This window comes from Scyliorhinus torazame, chromosome 5 (assembly GCF_047496885.1).
Source record: "Scyliorhinus torazame isolate Kashiwa2021f chromosome 5, sScyTor2.1, whole genome shotgun sequence".
Taxonomy (NCBI): Eukaryota; Metazoa; Chordata; class Chondrichthyes; order Carcharhiniformes; family Scyliorhinidae; genus Scyliorhinus; species Scyliorhinus torazame.
The window spans coordinates 94032999-94051936 of NC_092711.1; the positions used below are offsets into that span (position 1 = coordinate 94032999).

At 45.0% G+C, this 18938-nt stretch overlaps 1 protein-coding gene across 4 annotated transcripts in view; it reads right to left on the reverse strand.

Annotated features, from left to right (window-relative positions):
• The window catches only part of LOC140418994 (uncharacterized), a 578165-nt gene that overhangs the window by 404729 nt on the left and 154498 nt on the right, over positions 1–18938 (reverse strand). The gene's annotated exons all lie outside the window — the stretch shown is intronic.

An 18938-nucleotide genomic window follows, 5' to 3' on the forward strand; every position in this document is an offset into this window, starting at 1 on the left:
GCTGACTCTGATTCTTATTATTACTTTTATGTTTGTTAGAATGGAGCTACCAAGACTAAATACATTAGCTAGATGCTGCAAAAATACGGTTAAGGAGAAAAATAATATCATATTCACCTGCATCTTGATAACAGTCGATTCTGCCACTTATGTACACGGGTACATTCAGCAGCCAGGGAAACCGCGCGCTACATGTTCCGTCTTATTGGGGTGACTGTGCAGAGGAAGAGTGATCTCAATGATCGATTTCCTTCTACGTTTGATCAGAAGAACACGATTACCGAAATAACATCTGGATTTCGGTGCCATGAAGCCCAAACTGCCGCAGAGATATAACGGATTCCATACAAAAACTCTCACTCACAATTAAATCTGTTCAGCAGATTCAGCACTCACACAAGCGGGTAATTTAGTTTCCACAATGAGAGTGACAGGGAGATTCTTAAAACGTCACCAAGCTGGTGTGGTCCAGTTGCCCCGTTGCACTAGTTTATAATGCAGCTTCGTTGATAATGGATTGGCCGGTCGATCAGCGATACCATTACTAGCCTTTTTAGTTTTCAACATCTTTCCCTGTCCTTTTCTTGGTGACTGCACGTGTCTTTATTCATTCCCCTCTCTAATATAAACATTTAAAGCGTTTCCTACTACCTTGTAAATTAATTCAGAACCAGTCGAACACAACTGTTCAGTTTTTTGTGGCTGGAAGCCTGCATCCAGTGATGAACAGCAGTGATCAGTGCTGAGTCACTTGCTGTCTGTAGTGCACATTAATGATCTAGATGTGAATGTGGTGGGTGTGCACAGCAAGTTCACAGGTGACAGGAAATCTGTTGGCGAGGTAAATAGCGAGAAGGCAAGTTTGAGATTACCGGACGATATAGACGGGCAGGTCAGATGGGTGAAATTGTGGAAATAGAATTCAACCCGTAAAGGTGTGAAATGATGCATTTTGAGATGACCAACAAGACAAGGGAATACACAATGAAAGGTAGTGTATCCTCACAATAGAGGACCAGATGGACCTTGTGATACATGTCCATAGACCCCCGAAGGCAGCAAAACAGGGAGATAACGTGGTTAAGAGGACATAAGGGTAACTTCTCTTCCTTAGCTGAGGCATAGAACATACGAGCAGGGAAGCTATGATGCAGCTGTATGAAACTGTCGTTAGGCCACAGCTAGAGTACTGTGTGCAGTTTTGGTCACCGCACCATAGGAAGGATGTGGTGGCTCGAGATAGGTTTCAGAGAGATTCACCAGGCTGTTGCCTGGAATGGAGCGTTTCCGCCATCAAGAGGCTGACCCGGCTGCGGTTGTGTTCCTTAGGGCACGGAAGGCTGGGAGGGGCGGGAGGGGGGCGTACCTGATTGAAGTTTACAACATTTTGAGGAATATAGATAGGGTAGATAGAAAGACACTGTTCCACTTATTAGAGGAGTGAATAACTAGGGGGAACGTTTAGGTTAATAGGCAGGGGAATCAGAAGGGATTTGAGGGAACCCATTTTCAGCCAGAGCTGGCGAGAATCTGGATGTCACTGTCTGAACGGCTATAGGTGGAAACTCTCACAACATTTAAGAATCTTTTAGGTGAGCACGTGAAACAACATGACATACAAGGCTATGGAGCAAGCGCTGGAAAATGGGATGAGAATAGATAGGTGCTTAATGCTCAGACACCATGGGCCGTAGGGTCACTTTCTGCGCTGTAAAACTCTGACTTTATTCGAACCTGGTTTCTATTCACTAAACAGATGAAGATTTCGTTAAGCATTGCATAATTTACTAACAGTGACACTCCTGATACGAGCCTGGTGGCCCGCAGTATGGGATGAAGATTAAGTTACCCGCCTCACAGTGAGACAATTAGATAATTTTTCTATTAAGTTACTTGCAGATAAATCCTACATATAACAATTCTGCCCTCAGCTTTCCTGTGATGTTCTTGTTCTGACGCGCCTTACCTGCCCTGTTTTATTGGAGAGATTGTTGTCGCCTTTCTCTGTTGGGCATTGACTCTATCAGCGGTCCAGTGGGGAGACTCATTTTGGTAATAGTTCTTATTGCTATATATGTTCCCAAGGAAATATATATTCTCTGCACCACCAACCCTGGCTGCGACCCAAATCATTGTTAATATCGAAATTATTGTGATGTTTACGTAATGTTAAATATTGTTATTATCTAAATCAGAATGGAGCCATTAAGATTCACTGGAGCAGCCGGTAGCTGAACAGACGGTTGAAGAGAAAATTAATATTGCCATTAACAACATTTTTCAAACAAGCTATCACAGACCTTATGTGTTCTGGTACAGTAAGAATACGGGAATTATCTACAGTGTTTTTTTTTTACCTTATGGAGCAATAACAAAGCAGAGCCCCGACTTTTACGAGAGATTAATTCCCATGCTTAGTAGATCTACTAAAATTGCCTCGCCTTGATAGCCACACGGCTGCATACTTCTCCACGACGGAGTCCCGCAATGCTGCAGAGGTACAGCGCATCCCTTAAATCCCACACTGACAGTTCCATTCGATGTCATTCCAGCTAGCTCCCGCACGAGTGAACAAAAGCAATAATTCACAACTACCGTGAGATTCACAGAGATTTAAGATAATTGCAAAGGAACACAGGACTCATTAAGAACGGACCAAGTCCTCTTGGAAAATTATATCAACATCTCGTGTGTATGATAAAAATATACTTTACAAATGCATCTATGGAATCTTAATTAACCTGCTGCTTTTCAATATATTTCCCCTGCCCGTACCCTCTCATCGTCAGTCTCTACCTTTTACTCATAATGCTTTCACTTTTCTTAACGCAGTTGGATGATATAAAATCGTTGTTTTTGCTCTTAGTATTGAGTCAGGAGCGCTAAACCTGGATATCGTGGTATTGTCAATTTCCACATTAGGTCAAAGATTGAAGACAGAATCGCAACCTGTCCAGCAGCGGCCGAACATCTCTCCCACTAGAGGGCGCGCGTGAGACCACAATACTCCGAAATGCAACGATGTGGAAATGGATGGTAAAGCAGTGCAAGCCGAAATAAAAATTCCGGTGTCTTATTTCCTTATTTTTCCCCCACGGTTTTTAAATCCTAGAAAAAAGTCTAAAAAATGTTATCCATGTCCTGTCGGTGTTGAATTATTGTTAATGAAAACCGTCCCTGCATCTTATCTTACATACTTTGAAGCCACTCCCTGCGCTCTGTTCCGACCACTTTCAACCCACGAGAGGCACATTCCAAGAAGAAAGTAGTGATGAGAATTCTCTCTCACCTTAAATCCAAAATCTGTACATTACAGATGTTTGGATTAATCATCGTGAACGTAAAGAAAGTCAGAGTTCTACAGAATAAATTAAAACCGATTTTAAAATTCATCCGCAGAAAAATACACTTTTAAAGTATAGCGACGATCTAGTCTTTATGTCTGCTCAGTTTTATGTGCAGCCCCAGCGGGTTAATATAATATGAACAACATCACATTTTAATATGACGGCCCGAAAAACCACTCTGACAAAATTTGAAATAATTGGTGTTCACAACTTAATTTTTGGCATCTCATGCAGTTAGTGTTACCATTGCCCTGATGGTAAGGCCACTGGAATTTGAAATGAAGAATTGAAGCCAGAATGAAGAAATCCCATTCAGAACCCCATGTTTCCGGCTACAAAATCTAGTTCCACGTGTCTAATTAGGAAACCATTTAGTCCTATCAGATCGCTAACTGAAGCCAGCTCGGAGCGTCTCTATTCACTCTCTGGTAGCTCACCAGCGACCAATCTCACAGCACCACTGGCGACACAATGAAATGAGGTGAGCACATCCTGAGACAGGGCAGCAGATTATTCAGGGCGGGATTGGGAACAGTTGTCTTCAAGTATCCAACTTGCCTTTTACAGAACGGAGATAAACAATGCGGCTACTCAGCTTGTGGGTTGTGTTGTGGGGAACATTCCTGACAAGTAATTGTGGATCCAACGTCTCTCATCTTTTGTTTTATGATACAAATATGTATTAAAACTGAATTTTAAGTAATCGTCGGTCTGATCTGTTTCCGCTTGAAATGTTTTTTTTTTCAGATCCGAGTCATGGAGATTCTGTCTCTCAGCCGCTGTCCTCAGATGTTAAGACGGAAGGAGAAGCAGTGACTTTAAACTGTACCTATGATGCTACAGCGAGCAACTACTACTTATACTGGTACCGGCAACATCCAGGTACACAGCCTGGGTTTGTATTGTGGAAAAACTCGATATTTGCTGAAGATGTAGCAGATTTTGCTAAAAGCCGTTTCACCGGAGAGCTTCAGACTGCCAGTAAATTGACCAGTTTGACTGTCTCGGGTCTGCAGCTGACTGACGCTGCTGTATATTAATGCGCTCTCGTTGGAACTCACAGTGATGGAAAGCAGTCTCGCCCCTGTACAAAAACTGTCTTTAACTGCAGATTGCAACTCTCCCGTGTTACGGGTTGCACAGCATCGCGGACAGACGCAGTCACAATGTTACTGTAGCCGCTCAAACTAAAACACCGAGAGAAAAAGCACATTACGCACGGATCAAGCTGTCACCCAAATGTTTACCGTATCTTGATATTTCAGTTATTTGTGTCTCTGTGAGTCTGTGAGTTCCGTCGATGGAGAAATGCCTGACATTGAATGGATCACTTCGAACTCGGTTGCTTTCAAAACAACAACAAAGAACAAAGAAATGTACAGCACAGGAACAGGCCCTTCGGCCCTCCAAGCCCGTGCCGACCATACTGCCCGACTAAACTACAATCTTCTACACTTCCTGGGTCCGTATCCTTCTATTCCCATCCTATTCATATATTTGTCAAGATGCCCCTTAAATGTCCCTATCGTCCCTGCCTCCACTACCTCCTCCGGTAGTGAGTTCCAGGCACCCACTACCCTCTGCGTAAAAAACTTGCCTCGTACATCTACTCTAAACTTTGCCCCTCTCACCTTAAACCTATGCCCCCTAGTAATTGACCCCTCTACCCTGGGGAAAAGCCTCTGACTATCCACTCTGTCTATGCCCCTCATAATTTTGTATACCAATACCTTTCAATACCTCTATCGGGAAATGGGTCACTTTCAAACACGCGAGGAATTTACATCCTGGTCTGTTAATTAACAGCAGCAAAACCAGGATTATCCATGGTGAAATGTAACATCCAGCATCAAGGAAACATTGTAAAATCCCACGGTCATCGGGGGAATTCTGTATTGAGGTTTATTTTATCTTCCTTATGAAATCTGTTTATTGTGTATAAACTGCCTATGCAGCAAAAACACTCTCGGGTCAAATACACTCAGTGAACAGACTGCGATAAAACAGCCAGGAAACTGTCAGGACAGATGGAGAAGACTTGCTCAACATTAGACAGACACGGCAACTGCATCAAACTAAAGGAAAGCGAATAACTAGATTTAAGAGGTCAGTTATAGTATAAATATGAGTTGAAATTAATTAATATTTTTCTGCAATTGTTCCTCTCCAATTGTTGAGTGCAGTGGATTTATGTTCTTGTAGAAAGGTCCCTGTGGCCCACACGGTATCGAATGAGTTATGTCGATTTCTGTGGAAGAGCACTCTTTGGGGGGAAACCAGCTGATACTGTTGGAATCAGAACGGAGTGTTTAAAAAAATCATTCATGGGATGTGGGCATCGCTGATTAGGCCAGCATTTCTTGTCCATCCCTAGTTCCCCTTCAGAAGGTGGTGGTGAGTTACCTTATTGAACCGCTGCAGTCCCTGATGTGTAGGTACTTCCACTGTGCTGTTAGGGAGGGAGTTCCAGGATGTTGCCCCAATGACAGTGAAGGCGCGGCGATATATTTACAAGTCAGCATGGTGAGTGACTTGGAGAGAACCTCCAGGTGGCGCGGTTCCCAGGTATTTACTGCACTTCTAGATGGCAGTGGTCGTGGGTTTGGAAGGTGCTATCGAAGGAACCTTGGCGAGTTGGGGCCCCGTAAGTTGTTGAGTGACGACATTACAGTATAACGCTCTGTTCTTCCTGAATTGTTAATTCTGACAGATTATGGGACACTGGTTCGTCGCTTCTGGTTGTTGTACATCAAGTGCAGAATGTTCCAAAAGTCAGAAGGTAAACGGGAGGTCTGGATAACACCCTGACTAAACATAGTCTCGTCAGGCAGCAAGATCATTATTATCTCCAAGGAATAGAGAGAACACATGGTAGCTTCTTAAAGTTCGACAGAAAATACAGAATATTCTAGATGTATTGATTCTTCTAGTCTGATATTGTCATTTCATTTCAGAATGTCGCTTTAAGAAATGTTTGGCTGCTCATATTACTGCAGAGATGTCAGAGTGTGGGTGGAGGTGGGCTGGCTGTCAGATTTTTACTTTCGTTTTAGGCTTTTTGCTGCAGGGAGTGTTTTAGTTTCGTATTCAGTGTGGGAGCTGAAGCCAGACAGAGCAGCTGTACTGTTGATCTCTCTGCCATGAAAAGACTATCTATTGATCATTTGGTGAATTCAGAATTATAAATGTTTTCAGTATTGACTTTAACCTGATGTGCTTCTGTTAAACGGTGTTTCGTTTGTAAGTGTTCTGGATGTTAAAAGGACAGCTTAAAAGGATTACTTAGTATTGTATTCTTTGGGGTTGTAATTGAATTAATGGTTGCTAAGATGTTCACTGTTTGTTTTAAAAAGGTTAACTTGAATTCATAGAATAAACATTGTTTTGCTTTGAAAAATACTTTTCCATTTTTGCTGTGCCACATCTGTAGAGTGGGTCACGTGCTCTCCATACCGCAATCTATTAAAAGTTGGGGGTCAGGTGAATCCATGACACATTGTGGTTCTCTAAACCCTCTAAACCATAACAATAGAGAACATAGAACATTACAGGGCAGTACAGGCCCTTCGGCCCTCGATGTTGCGCCGACCTGTGAAACCACTCTAAAGCCCATCTACACTATTCCCTTATCGTCCATATGTCTATCCAATGACCATTTGAATGTCCTTAGTGTTGGCGAGTCCACTACTGTTGCAGGCAGGGCATTCCACGCCCTTACTACTCTCTGAGTAAAGAACCTACGTCTGACATCTGTCTTCTTTCTATCTCAATATGAAGTGTAATCTAAAAAACCCATAAGGTGGGCGCAATCTCCAGTAGGTTGAACGCTTTGTCAAGGCTCCGCGGTCGGTTTTCCACAGCAATTAGAGCTGGCAGTTCGCTGCAAGAAATGCTATTGGATGCTAATGCAACTTCGAGATAATTCCTGGTGAAATGTCTCAGGTTCCCGATGAAACAGTTTGTCACCAAAGCTTGGGGCTTAGTTAATAGGTTAAAGGACAACCAAAATAATAGCAGTCCTCTCTAGCTTTGAGAAACTGTCACCCAGACCAGAAACGCCAGCTCCATTCGCTCTCACCAGATTGCCATAGACCTGCTGCGATTATCCAGCACTTTAAGTTTCTGTCTCAGGTTCCAACATCTGCAGAAATTTGCTTGGAGCGAGAAAAAGTTCCAATTCAAAGGAAGGCGAATCAGGCTGTATCAGGACTAATCGCTAGCTGTGCAGAGGGTAACACACCAATATGCGGATATGAAGAAACAGCTTAGGGAGAAGAATATAAGATTCGAAAACCTTACCTGCCGATGCTGCGAATCCATCTCGAGGATGGAAGCAGTCACGGTATTACTTTGATAAAAGCAAATTACTCCAGTGGCGATGTGAGATAAATTGCACTTAGGTTCTACAATTTAAAAAGACATCCAGCTATTTCTTGTGTGTATATACTGGTGTTATCAGTCTATGTAGATATATGCGTATGCCTGTGCATTTGTCTGTATGTGTCTGTGCAATCCTAATATTGCCGCCAATGCTTGTGCCGCCCAGCAGAGGGCCCTCGTGCTCGTTTATTATCGCTCAGAGTGTTTCTGAGAGAGATACAAATGGAGAAGAGATTCTCTTTGACATCCCGGCGCAGTTTTACAGATTTCCCCCCGGTGATCAAAGTTTCTGATTGCACAGTTCACACTGGAACCATGAAGGCGAAACTCTGTTAGGCGGTGGTAATTGTTCTGATCACCTCTCCAGAATGCTGGAACTTTCCGACACTATTTCCCTCTCCTCACATGATTTCTGAACACCATCTCTGGCTGCTCATTCTCTTTCTATTTCTTCGTCTAATGCGCTGTTTATTTCCGGAGGTAAGTAACGACGATTCACTGTCTCAGCCAGAGCAGGATATCGGAGCAGATGATTCTCCCGGAGTTTGCACAGAATATGAATGAAAACATAGAACCTGATCCAATCAGGTTCCTCCAGCTGAAATCGCTTTTGCCAATCTTAGGAAAATTGAAATTTCTCTCCCATTTTATGTGGGGGTGAAAATCAGGTACTCGCCTCCCAACTCCGCAGTTTTAAGTTTTAGACTGGCTTGTAAATCTCCAAATGAATAAAGAGCCCACTTCTACCATATGTGTCCTGGGTGTTTTGGAAATGCTTCAGGTCCTATTGCTAAAAGCCACCTCACCATTGCAGAGTCGTGCCCAATAGGCCAGCAGCATCCGCAGAGTGGCAATCTCCGTTGGATTGCCACTCTCGCCGGATTTACTTTCGTTGGGATTTCGAGGCCTTTGCCTCGCTCAACCTTCCTCATTCAGCCTGGGAATACAGGAGCAGCGAATCACGCCCCCGGCAACATCGCCGTTGAGTGACTGGAACATAGAGAGAACAGTCACTCCCCCTTTAAACGGCAGCAGTTGCCGTAAAGGGGAGGTTGGAAGGGACAATTTAAAGGGTGCAGGTCATTCGGAGGATATGGAGAGTCGACACGGAGAAGATGGAGGAGGGTGAAGAAATGGGGCGGGGACGGACTGGACAGGAGGGGTGAATCGCATCTGAGAAGGGGGTCAGACCAGAGAAGGGGGTCGGACTATTGGGCAACGTCGGAAGTGGGATGGCAGGCGGACCGCAGAATGGCGGTCAGATCAGAGAAGGGGTAAGGTCAGAGAAGGGGGTCAGATCAGAGAAGGGGGTCAGATCAGAGAAGGGGGTCAGATCAGAGAAGCATGCGGGAGGCGGGGGGGGGAGAGGGAGGCGAGGGGGTTGCGGTCCAGATGACGCGAGTTTGGTCCGCAAACGTGGGGTTGGACTGGAGGAGGAGGTGGGGTCGAACTGTCAGAACCGGAAAGGTGTGGGGCTGTGACCGAAGATTCATGGGGCTAGACAGTAGGACCGGCTAAAGATGGGCGAGGGGGGCGTTGAGAGCGGTGGGTTCGGGGCCGGGTCGGAGATGGAGGGGGCAGGGTCGGACCGGGTCGAAGATGGAGGGGGCAGGGTCGGACAGGGTCGGAGATGGAGGGGGCATGGTCTGACCTGGTCTAAAATGGAGGGGGCAGTGTCGGACAGGGTCGAAGATGGAGGGGGCAGGGTCGGACAGGGTCGGAGATGGAGGGGGCAGGGTCGGACTCGGTCGGAGATGGAGGGGGCAGGGTCTGACCAGCAAAGGTGGGGTGGGTGTGGAGGGTCTCCTGGGAAGGAAAGGGAGTGGGACTGTGTGTCCGGGCTGCTCTGTGTGAGGTTAGGTCTGGGTGTTTAAATTGTCAATCTGGAATTAGAGGTTTTTTCCCCTTCTACCTTTCAGAGTAACTATGTGGCTTAAAGTGGCAAAATACATCCGAAGTTAACGATATACATCTCTTTTTTGGATAGTTCCCAGCCCAGTGCAATTGTCAATTGTAATCCCGTATGTGGGAAGGTCCCAGAGGAATTCACCAGAGCATCTTCATGTGAATAAAGTTAAATTAAGTGATGAAAGTGGGGGGGGGGGGGGGGAACAGAGAGAGAGGGGGTATGGGACTGAGAGGGAGAGCGGGGCAGGAGAAACAGAACCTCATTCACAAGGTTAATGTTGGACGGGAGGCATCCATAACTGATTCACAACCATCTCTGGTTGGCGTACATCTGTTGTCAATCTGAGAAGTTAGTCAAGCCTGTCAAAGAGACACGCCCCTATTTTAGTAACAAGCAACATCTTCCCCTTCTCCGAATTCTGTCTTCAAAATCAGACCAAAAGAATCAACATATTTCCACATTTTTTGAATTTATCTCATCATCTAAATCAGCCACCATGTGCTCCCATATATCTTACTGGTGATGACAGCAGTGCTGTCCAGTGAGTCCGTATTTCAATAGTCCGTTTGCATTCCATTGGTTATAGGTATTCGCAGAATTCTGGCTCATTCCATGTTTTTGTTGCAGGAACAAGTGGCCAACAATCAGTGTCTCAGGATCCATATGGATTAATGATTCAATAGGACAAAGGTTGCAACGAAACTGCAATTACTCCACATCCAGCAACATACCGCTTCCCGGGAAACCTCCGAGATATCTACTGAAGAGATTCTGCAAGGATGGAGATAAGTCTCGAGATTTCCCAGACCGCCTCTCTGCTTATTCGGACAGAGACAAGTAAACGGTCACCGGTGCTCTTATCTCTGACCCTGCCACATATTAATGTTTGCTAAGCCCCACACTCCCAAAGGCGCCTCAGTCCGTCCAAAATATAGCAAAGGAAAGGCAGCACGGTAGCACAGTGGTTAGCACTGTGGCTTCACGGCGCCAGGGTCCCAGGTTCAATTCCCGTCTGGGTCACTGTCTGCGCGGAGTCTGCACATTCTCCCCGTTTCTGCGTGGGTTTCCTCCGAGTGCTCCGGTTTCCTCCCACAAGTCCCGAAAGACGTGCAGGTTAGGTGAATTGGACATTCTTATTCTCCCTGTGTACCCGAACAGGCGCCGGCATGTGGCGACTAGGGACTTTTCACAGTACCTTCATTGCAATGTAAGCCTATTTGTGACAATACAGATTATTATGGTCAGTAGGCATCTCTTTCAATAGGAACATCCGACATTGTTACTCGGACAACATTAACGATTTCCCCTTACTGCCACCAGCTCACACGCTGACTCCGCTCAAGGGATAACAATGTGGTGAATCCTCGTCTCGGTTCCCGCTGTGGGGGAAACAACTTCACTGATTCGCTGCTCCCTGTTCTGCTGTCATCAAATGGAGAACAAAGGGGCTGTAATCTGATTGGTAAATTGGAGAGCGGAAAACCGGGAGCTTATTGGGCGTCACCTCTTGACCTGTTCATGGACGAACCAATCGCTGGAGGGACCGGATGTATATGCATCTCTCCACAGCTTATCACTGAAACAATTACAGAGTCAAATCATTCTGTTTAAAACCGCGACAAGTTCGCGAGAAACATGCTGGCTCTCATTTTCAACTCATTTTTCACTATTTCAGCTATCATACCTGGTAAGTTTACAAGTTACGTCATCTCCTTTTTGCGGGCAACGTCGACATTAATTTTATTCCGCTCTTTTGCTCATTATAATGCGATCCGTCCCCTGAACGTCTGCGTTATAGGAAAATTATAATATATCTTACCGCTCGCTCTTTCTAAATGTGTTCAGGTGTCACTGCTGCAGACTCGATCTCACAGGAGCCGGCTGCAGCGATGAACTTTGAAGGAGACTCGGCGACAATTAGGTTCAGCTATTCAGCTGCTGGTGCATCTTACATTCAATTGTATCGTCAGGACCGGGAGAAAGCCCCTGCCTTCTTAATCTACATCTCTAATTACGGAATCGTTTTCAAAGGACATGGCGCGGGCATTCGATTTTCTGCATCTATCGACAAATCGACAAGTGAGGGGAATTTCAGCATCCGGGAGCTGCGGCTGTCTGACAGCGCGGTGTATTACTGCGGACTGAGAGACACAGTGACAGGAACCAGAGGGAGCCTCGTACAAAAACACTGCCGCAGTGTGACACTGTAAACGGAGCGTCGGACTGTGGGGTTGGGGTGGGTGGGGGGGGGGGGGCGTTATGTGGAATACCATTATTTACTTAAGGAGGCCCAATCGATAATTTCTCCACAAGCTCCGAATAGAAGAGTTTTTAGATTTTATTCACCCTATAATGAAGGACTGGCAGGACAAACTCCGTGCAGTTTATTGGAGAACCCGACCATATAAAATATATGGAATTGGAGGTTTCTTCTGTTCACTGCCCCTGTCTCTTCCTGTACTGCGTGGTATGTCACGAAGACAGAGTGACGAGCTCAAATCTTCCCCTTGTCTGTGTCCAGTAGTAGGTTACATGTAGCCAGTTCCTCTTAACAAGCTCAGCCTGATGAGTGACAGCAAGTAAAATAAACTGAGCATGTTCGCTTACATTCAACACCTGGGTTTCTAATATTGAGACGATTTATTCCAGGTCAATTAAAGAACAAGTTGTCTCTCAGGACAATTAAAGATCAAGCTGCATCTCAGGCCCATTAGAGATAAAGTTGTCTATTTTTAACTGGTCTTTCTCTCTGAGCAGCAAAATGCGATGTGAAAATGCAGTCCGGAAGCACACGGGTGGCGCAGCTGAATTGAAGGCGGATTTCGCTCAGGACCGGTTTTCTGATACAGTCCAGCAGTCAGACAAGTTGTACCGATTGACCATATCGGAGCTGCTGCTGTCTGACACCGCGGTCTGTTACTGTGCACAGAGTCTCACAGCGATGGGAACGAGGGAAAGTCTCGAACAAAAACTACCGCAGGTTTCTGGGTCACAGCTGCTGTCTGTTGAGGGATGTTTATAACTGCGGTTCAGGATCTGACACCTGAATACATTCCTGTGAGCACAGACCCGAGCCCTATACACACAAACACCTCTAAAATAGTTCAGATGTAGTCTGATTATTACATCCACTGTGTGAGGGAAGAATTTTCTGCTGTGTATTTGGAGATTACTGGGAACTCGGTACTAACATTCAGAATACAAAACACGGAGGGGGGCTGGAACTAGTTATGTTCCTGGTCTGATGTTTCAGAAAGAACACATGCAGAGGGAACAAATCAAATTTGGTTTGAAATATCAGTCAATGGTGTAAACTGAAGCCGGGTGGTTAATGAAACTCCTAATAATTACAGTACCCTGATTATAAAGCTCTCAATGTTAAATTCGCATACACATAATAAATTAAGAATCCTTAACATAAGCAAGTGCAAAGTGGTAACTTTCAGGACATGGTTTGAATCTGATGAACAATAATTAACAAATAAATCATCACTAAAGACAGGCTTGATGTGTTCCAGGCACCGGGACACTTGGTAAGAAGATGGAAGGGGTTGGGTGGGGTTGCTGGGTTCCGCAGAGTTCTGGGCTTAAATGCGGTGCTCTTTCCAAGGGCCGCTGCAGGCTCGATGGGCCGAATGGCCTCCTTCTGCACTGTAAATTCTATGTTCTATAAAGGGAGGGTGAGGAGACGGGGTAATGGGCCCAATTCAATGCTGGCCCAGCCAGCGACGTCCACATCCACATCCCATAAACTAATACACAAAATAAATAATACCACTGAAGACTGAAAAGATAATTGAAAAAAGAATCAGATAATTTGCCATAAGGACCAGAAACCCTTTTGGAAATCCAAACACGTCGGAAACGCCGTTATACACATACAGACTCTGTTCCTGTGTTCCGCCACTTTCCTCAGTGTTATCTACCAGCTGCTGCATTTACCTGTTGTGTTACCTCCTGTGACGGCTGGAGTACAATATCGCATAATCACAGAATCACAGAGTACTACAGTGCAGAAGAGGCCCTTCGGCCCACCAAGCCCACTTGCCAGCACTTAGCCCATAGCCTTGAATGCCATGGCATGCCAAGTACTCATTCAGGTACTTTTTAAAGAATGTGTGGTAACTCGCCTCAACAACCCCGCCCCCTTCCAGGCAATGTAATAGGTTTTTCCTCAAATCCCCCAAAACATCCTACACCTCACCTTGAACTCGTCTCCCCTCGTGACTGACCCCTCTTCAACCGAGGGGAACAGCTGCGCCCAATCCACCCTGTCTATGCCCCTCATAATCGTGTCCAACTCCATCAAGTCACCCCTCAGTCTTCTCTGCTCCAAACAAAACAACCAGAGCCTATCCGACCTCTCTTTATAACCTAAATATTCCATCACAGCCAACATCCTGTGAATCTCCCCTCTACCCCCTAAAGTGCAATCACATCATTCCTGTTTTAAAAATAAATTTAGAGTAGCCAAATCATCTTTCCAATTAAGGGGCAATTTAGCGTGGCCAATCCACCTAACCTGCACATCTTTGGGTTGTGGGGGCGAAACCCACGCAAACACGGGGAGAATGTGCAAACTCCACACGGACAGTGACCCAGAGCCGGGATCGAACCTGGGACCTCAGCGCCATGCGGCAGCTGTGCTAACCACTGTGCCACCGTGCTGCCTCAATCATATCATTCCTGTAATATAGAGACCACAATTGCACGCAGTTCTCTAGCTGTGGCCTCGCCAAGGTTCTGTACAGCTCGATCATGACCTCCCTGCTTTTGTAATCTATGCCCCGATTGATGAATGCGAGTGTCCTATATGTCTTTTTCAGCACCCTATTGTCTCTTTGTTCTTCGAAACTAGTCGGTATCAGACCTTTCATAGTATACTTCGTTGTCAAATTATTCCTTCCAAAGTGTATCGCCTCACTCTTTTCAGGGTTAAGTTCCATCCGACCATTTCACCATCCTGTCTATATCTTCCTGCAACTCAAGTCACTCAAGCTCACTGTTAACCACGCGGCCAACCTTTGTGTATTCCGCAAACTTACTGACCCTACCCTCCACATAGTCATCGATGTCACTTATATTAATAACAAACAATAGGGGTCCCAGCACAGATCCCTATGATATGCCACTGGTTACTGGCTTCCAGACGCTAAAACAACCATCTGTAATCACCCTCTGTCTCCTACCGCTAAGCCAATTATGAATCCACTTCATAAAATCACCCTGTATCCCATCTGCATTTGTTTTCTTAATACGTCTCTCATATGGAAACTTGTCAAAGGCTTTGCTGAAATCCATGTAAACTACATATCAATATCAAATCTTCAGCTCAGAACTTATATCGCAATACCTTTAATTTACAAACAGGTATAAATTCTCCAAACCCACCTTTACATGTTGTTCAGAATGTATTTGACGGTAAATGAACAGAGGAAACCTTTTCCCAAGCTGCACTTTTTGTTCTCATAGATTATCATAGAATTTACAGAGCAGAAGGAGGCCATTCGGCCCATCGAGTCTGCACCGGCTCTTGGAAAGAGCACCCTACCCAAGGTCAACACCGCCACCCTATCCCCATAACCCCACCCAACACTAAGGGCAATTTTGGACACTAAGGGCAATTTATCATGGCCAATCCACCTAACCTGCACATCTTTGTACTGTGGGAGGAAACCGGGGCACCCGGAGGAAACCCACGCACACACGGGGAGGATGTGCAGACTTTGCACAGACAGTGACCCAAGCCGGAATCGAACCTGTCACCCTGGAGCTGTGAAGCAATTGTGCTATCCACAAGGCTACCGTGCTGCCCCAAAGGTTTGTTAGTGATATAAATTTATTTTAATTTATTTGAAGTCAGACAATTTTCTGACATGTTTAGAAAATCCACGTCGCCCATACTTGCTCTCCCCTTTTTCACATTGCGGCAGTGTTTGTGTACGAGGCTCCTTCTGGTTCCTGTCACCGTGTCTCTCAGTCCACAGCAATACACCGCACTGTCAGACAGCCGCAGCTCCCTGATGGTGAAATTCCCCTCACTTTTTCAAGTGTCAAGAAATGAAAAAAATCGAGTACCCACGCCCTCTGCTCTGGAAACATCTCTGTAATTAGGAATATAGATCAAGAATGTGGGGACTTCGTCCCAGTCCTGGCAGTCTAGCTGCACATAATATGAATTAGCTGTGATCGAATAGCTGTAGTTAATCGTCACAGAGTCTCCTTCAAACTGTGTCACTGTAAACGGCTCCTGTGAGACTGAATCTGTACCTCTAACACCTTCAGAAATTTAGAAACAAAGAGCCTTAAAAAAAATATATCAGCCTGTTAAATCAATGTTATCAAGGTACCGGCATATATTGCAAATATGGAGAAATAACTGTAAAATGGAACATCAGTCTGTCAGTAGAAATGCAGGGGCAAGTTTTGTAACTTGGGCTCTTACCTGTTAAGAGAGCCGCAGCTGTGAGGAATGAGTAAAAAGTAACTGCCAACAAGCTCAGTTCCCGGTGGATTTGAATTTAATGAGTTTCCCTGAATTATTTTAAGTCAGAGTTCAGAAGCTCCGATCTTTCTGTCGATTGGCTGATTCCTGAAACTCAAGGTGACATCCAATCATATCACACTTCTTTTGTCCCGCAATTCATCCAATCAGCGTAAGGTTCCTTTGTTCTCCAACACATGACGTCATTGGAATGCGCATGGAGCCGATTGGAACTGTTCTCACAGCAGCGAATTGGACAGAAGAACAAAAGAGAATAAAATGTGGATTTCGAGGGGGCCATTCGGCCCTTCGAACCTAATCCGCCATTCAATAAAATCGGCATTAATTTACCTGATATCCACGTCACTGCGCTGTCCCCAAATTCCTCACTTACCTTCATATCTGCAAATCTATCGACATCCGTCTTGAAGCAACTCAGGGACTGATGAATAACTATTGTCTGATGTATCCAATTCGGAGAGCGGCTCGGCCACAATTAAACCGACGAAATAATGGCAGTTTACATAGAGCTGTATATATTCAGCAGCATTAAAAGGGATTGTTCGGGCAAGCTGATGTTTAGAATGCGATTTTGGTTATATTAACAGTTACAATTCAGGTTACAGATCTGATTCAGCGAGAGGAGGTGAGAATGCCTTGTTGGTTTTTGTACTGACTGGTTGCGCCTCTGTAACAGTATGGGTCTCAGAGCACAATGATACACGGCAGAGTCAGAGACACGGACCCCGGTGATATTTAACGGAACGGTTTCCTTGTGTTTGTCCAAATCAGCAGAAAACCGGCCTGGGACCTCTGGAGATTTATCCCACTGTCCCTTTCCGTAGATCCTCAGCAAATATCTCGGAGGTTCTGCGGGATATTGGACGTACCAGAAGAGGGTTGGCATAACACTTTTGGTTGTGTAACTATAGTTCAATTTAACCGTCTGTCCTTGCAGAACCATTAATTCAGGCGAATCCTGGGAAACGGAATCTTGGCCACTGGTCCCTGTAACAATATATAGAAGGTGTCAAAAATCTGTGAGTAAATATAACGCATGAAACACAGACTTAGGATTTGAGCTCAGACTCACCGGGCAGCAAGGCGATTATTATCAGTAAAGCACACAGGGAGCACATGGTTCCTGATTGGTCAGTAAACAGTGACACTGTTTCAAATACCTTGCTGTTTCGAGCTTTATGTTGAAAAGTAAACTCAGATCAGAAGCAAGTTTGAATTATTGGGAAAATAAGGGATGTTTCTCAGTCCCGCGATTGGTTTTTCTCTCATATATGACGTCAGCTGTGGACCAATCGCTGTCCGTTGTGTATTAAATATTGTTTGTTCCCACCAATCACATTCCACCCCCTGATGTGTTTTTCTGTCTTTCTCATTGCTTTATTCTGTCTCAAATTATCAATCAGTCTGCCTCTTTCTCGTTTTAACTCACTTTCCTTCGAATTCAATGTCTTTATTTTCCTTAAGGTAGATTTTTCACTCTAACTAAAGTGAAAAGTAATAAAATTCAAAATCAGTCCAGTGAACATGAATTAGTGAATTCCACCCAACGCGTGAACATAATGAATAATTAGTGTTTTAATTAATGATAACAATCTTTATTACTATCACGAGTGGGCTTACATTAACACCGCAATGAAGTTACTGTGAAAATCCCCAAGTCGCCACATTCCGGCGCCTGTTCGGGTACACTGAGGGAGAATTCAGAATGTCCAATTTACCTAACAGCACGTCTTTCGGGACTTGTGGGAGGAATCCAGAGCACCCGGAGGAAACCCACGCAGACACGGGGAGACACCGCACAGATAGTGACCCAAGCCGGGAATCGAACCTGGGATCCTGGCGCTCTGCTAACCATCGTGCGCCGTGTCGCCCAGTTGCACCGGGAATTATTATTCACCCAACTCCAAACACCGATGCTGTTCCACTGGGCTCACTGCTGTTCTTGCTACAAAAACAAACAGAGGATAACAAAGAGAGAAATAAGGAAAGAGAGGATCAATTATGAAGGTAGGCTAGCCAGTAACATTAGGAATGATAGTAAAAGTTTCTTTAAATATATTAAAAACAAAGGGCAGGCAAAAGTAGACATTGGGCCGCTCCAAAATGACGCTGGTAATCTAGTGATGGGAGACAAGGAAATAGCTGAGGAACTAAATAAGTACTTTGCGTCAGTCTTCACAGTAGAAGACATGAGTAATATCTCAACAATTCAGGAGAGTCAGGGGGCAGAGTTGAATATGGTAGCCATCACAAAGCAGAAAGTGCTAGAGAAACTAAGAGGTCTAAAAATTGATAAACCACCAGGCCCAGATGGGCTACATCCTAGAGTTCTAAAGGAGATAGCTGAAGAAATAGTGGAGGCGTTAGTTTTGATCTTTCAAAAGTCACTGGAGTCAGGGAAAGTCCCAGAGGATTGGAAAATCGCTGTTGGAACCCGCCTGTTCAAGAAGGGATCAAGGAAAAAGATAGAAAATTATAGGCCAATTAGCCTAACCTCGGTTGTTGGCAAGATTCTAGAATCCATTGTTAAGGATGAGATTTCTAAAGTCTTGGAAGTGCAGGGTCCGATCAGGACAAGTCAGCATGGATTTAGTAAGGGGAGGTCGTGCCTGACAAACCTGTTAGAGTTCTTTGAAGAGATAACAAGTAGGTTAGACCAAGGAGAGCCAATGGATGTTATCTATCTTGACTTCCAAAAGGCCTTTGATAAGGTGCCTCACGGGAGACTGCTGAGCAAAATAAGGGCCCATGGTATTCGAGGCAAGGTACCAACATGGAGTGACGATTGGCTGTCAGG